This window comes from Sphaeramia orbicularis, chromosome 8, assembly GCF_902148855.1.
Source record: "Sphaeramia orbicularis chromosome 8, fSphaOr1.1, whole genome shotgun sequence".
Classification (NCBI taxonomy): Eukaryota; Metazoa; Chordata; class Actinopteri; order Kurtiformes; family Apogonidae; genus Sphaeramia; species Sphaeramia orbicularis.
The window spans coordinates 8,875,136-8,879,581 of record NC_043964.1 but is presented as its reverse complement, the minus strand read 5'-3'; positions in this window follow the sequence as shown (position 1 = coordinate 8,879,581).

The following is a 4,446-nucleotide window of genomic DNA, read 5'->3' as shown; positions in this document are numbered from 1 at the left end:
ATGTCATTAGAATCATGAAATGACATTCACCTGATTCATTAGTGACATTCCATTTTATCAAACGATCAGTTTTGTATCATAAAATAGTTCATTTATCTTCAGCTGACGATTCATTTCAGTGATGCTTCATCTTCACCTAACAAGTCATTATATTTACCCAGAGTCTCCATTATTTTTAATCAAGTCTATGATGTGACCTGAAGAAAATACTGGACACACAAAACAGCTAAAAGGTGATGTATATTCCATATATTTACTTATTTATTTTTATTCATTTATTTCAAAAATGCAAAGAAACAAAGTAAAACAAAACACAGCAAAATAAGACAACAACAAAATAACATTTCAATGAACAGAATCTATCTTCAAGTACGTGTATGAATGTGCATGGTCCAAAAGGAGTAGGAAGAAGTATAAATTTATTTAATCCTAACCCTCAAGTGCTTTTACACCTTTATCAATAACTTAATACATGAATCAAACAATACATTTTGCTAATTTAGCATTCAACCCACAACTAATACATATTACAGTAACTGAATTATGCACAACACTGTGATCATGGTAGTACAGTCATACAAACAAACATCAACAGTTCAACAATTTTCTTCAATAATTACAGCATATTTCTATTTTTTTCTTCTGGGTACTTCTTCTCAGTTAAACTGGACTGGTTCAGGTCTTTTGAAAACGTTTCATCTCTCATCCACGAGACTTCTTCAGTTCTCTTGGATGAGAGATGAAACATTTTCAAAGGAGCTGAACCAGTCCAGTTGAACCGAGAAGAACTACCAAGCAGAATGATGACCTGAGCAAATGAGAAACTACACAGACATTCTATTTATTCAGTCCCTTGGACCATATCAAACATGAGTAATCCCCCCTAAAAAAAAAACAAATTGTATAAATGTAATAAATAACTTGAGAAGTATTTAAGACTTTTTGACCTATGCAAAAAAACACAAGGTGAATCTGCATAATTTACATTATTTATGGGTGGTAATTGTTGAAATGTGAAACTCCTCCTTCTCTGCTTCTCTCTTTATAAGTTTCACTCTCCATCCTTTTGTCTCATCTGAACAGTAAAGGACATTTATTCCACATCCTGACAAGATGTTGGTGACCCTCTGCACTCTCATCACTGCTCTAACATGTAAGGAGTCTGATTTACTGCAGCTTTGACCTCATATTGGATCCATCAGTGTGTGTTTATCTTCACTTCATGTCATGTTGTTGTTTCCAGGTGTGAGTGGTGTGACGGTGGTGACACAGAAACCTCCTGCTGTGACGGTGGTGAAAGGAGAGACAGTCACCATGGACTGTAACTTAGGCAGTGTTACTGGCGATAGTTCTCGCTGGTATAAACAGAGTCCAGGAGGAGTTCCTCAGTATATACTCTCAAATTATCATGGCTGGAGCAACCCAAGATATGGCTCTGGGTTTTCATCACCAAAATTCACATCTAATCATCAATCTCAATCAGATTATCGATTGATCATCAACAATGTGCAGGAGGGGGACTCTGCAGTTTACTACTGTAAAACATGGGATAGCTCTGTTGATGAGTACATATCACCGTGATTTACACCATGACAAAAACCTCCTCACTTCAACTTCTGCTTTTTGGTTTTTTTCACTCTCTCTGAGCATGAGTTAACCACAGATAAAGCTGCTAGGGTATGGCTTACTCATGTCTGTCTGTGTCATCAATTACATATTTACTTATGTTTCCAAACTAATTTTATTATTTTTGCTATTTTAATTATTATTATTCCAGTTGTATAACTGTTGTTATTTCTATAATTGCTTTTTATTGTAATTGCAAATCTATACTTTGGCATTATTATCCATTACATTCCTTGCAAAGAAAGACAGTTGTAGGCCTATATCTCACCAACAAATAAGTCTATATCAATCTTTATCAAGCTTGTTTTTCCAACATCAGATTAAATTGAAATCCACTGTTTGTGAACCTTAGATCTTGCAGTAGCTCATTCAAGGAATCTATAGTTTATAGCTATACTATTGGATGAGACTATTTATGACATTATATAATCACGTTCATATATATATATATATATATATATATATATATATATATATATATATATATATATATATATATATATATATATATTTGGACTGTAGCACAAATTTTGTAATTTCACCTCTGTATGCCACTAGAGTCAATCTGAAATGAAGCAATAACACTGTGATGAAAGTGTGGACTTTCAGCTTTAATTTGAGGGGTTTAATAAAAACATTGCATTAATTGTTTATGAATTACAACCATTTTTATAATGATGGATCTGCCTTTTATCTCATTAGAATCATGAAATGACATTCACCTGATTCATTAGTGACATTCCATTTTATCAAACAATCAGTTTTGTATCAAAAAATAGTTCATTTGTCTTCAGCTGATAATTCATTTCAGTGATGCTTCATCTTCTTCTAACAAGTCATTATATTTACCCAGAGTCTCCATTATTTTTAATTAAGTCTATGATGTGACCTGAAGAAAATACTGGACACTCATACAACAGCTAAAAAAGGTGATTTATATTCTATATATTTATTTGTTTTTATTAATGTATTTATTTCAAACATGCAAAGAAAAAAAATAAAACAAAACAAAGCAAAATAAGACAAAAACAAAATCACATTTAAATTAACAGAATCTATCTTCAAGTACATGTCTGAATGTGCATGATCAAAAAGGAGTAGGAAGAAGTATAAACTTATTTAATCCTACCCCTCAAGTGCTTTTACACCTTTATCAAAAACTCAATACATGAATCAAACAATATATTTTCCAAATTTAGCATTCAACCCAAAACTAATACATATTACAGTAACTGAATTATGCATAATACTATTATCATGGCAGTAAAGTCACACAAACAAACATCAACACTTCAACAATTTTCTTCAATAATTACAGCATATTTCTATTTATTGTTCTTGGTACTTCTTCTTGGTTCAACTGGACTGGTTCAGCTCTTTTGAAAATGTTTCATCTCTCATCCAAGAGACTTCTTCAGTTCTCTTGGATGAGAGACGAAACATTTTCAAAAGAGCTGAACCAGTCCAGTTGAACTGAGAAGAACTACCAAGCAGAATGATGACCTGGGCAAATCAGAACCTACACTGACATTCTATTTATTCAGTCCCTTGGACCATATCAAACATGAGTAAGTCCCCCTAAATACAATAAATTGCAAAAATGTAATAAATAACTTGAGAAATCTTTAAGACTATTTGACCTATACAATAAAACACATGAAGTGAATCTACATAATTTACATTATTTATGGGTGGTAATTGTTGAAATGTGAAACTCCTCCTTCTCTGCTTCTCTCTTTATAAGTTTCACTCTCCATCCTTTTGTCTCATCTGAACAGTAAAGGACATTTATTCCACATCCTGACAAGATGTTGGCGACCCTCTGCACTCTCATCACTGCTCTAACATGTAAGGAGTCTGATTTACTGCAGCTTTGACCTCATATTGGATCCATCAGTGTGTGTTTATCTTCACTTCATGTCATTTTATTTCCAGGTGTGAGTGGTGTGACGGTGGTGACACAGAAACCTCCTGCTGTGATGGTGGAGAAAGGAGAGACAGTCACCATGGACTGTAACTTAGGCAGTGTTACTGACAGTGCTGGTCGCTGGTATAAACAGAGTCCAGGAGGAGTTCCTCAGTTTATACTCAAGTATTATCACAAGATGGACTCCCCAAGCTATGGCTCTGGGTTTTCATCACCAAAATTCACATCTAATCATCAATCTCAATCAGATTATCGATTGATCATCAACAATGTACAGGAGGGGGACTCTGCAGTTTACTACTGTAAAACATGGGATGACTCTGCTTCTGAGCACGTATCACAGTGATTTACACCATGACAAAAACCTCCTCACTTCAACTTCTGCTTTTTGGTTTTTTCACTCTCTCTGAGCATCTGTCTGTGTCCTCTTTCACATATTTACTTCTATTACTAAACTAATTTTATTATTCTTTCTATTTTAATTATTATTATTCCAATTGTAATACTATTGTTATTTCTATAATTGCTTTTAATTGTAATTGCAAATCTATACTTTGGCATTATTATCCATTACATTCAAGACAGACAGTTGTAGGCCTTTATCTCACCAACAATTAAGTCTATATCAAACTTTATCAAGATTGTTTTTCCAACAGTAGTTTAAACTGAAATCCACTGTTTGTGAACCTTAGATCTTGCAGTAGCTCATTCAAGGAATCTATAGTTTATAGCCATACTATTGGATGAGACTAATTATGACATTATATAGTCAGATTCATATATATATATATATATATATATATATATATATATATATATTTGGACTGTGGCACAAATTTTGTAATTTCACCTCTGTATGCTCCTAGAGTCAATCTGAAATGAAACAATAACAC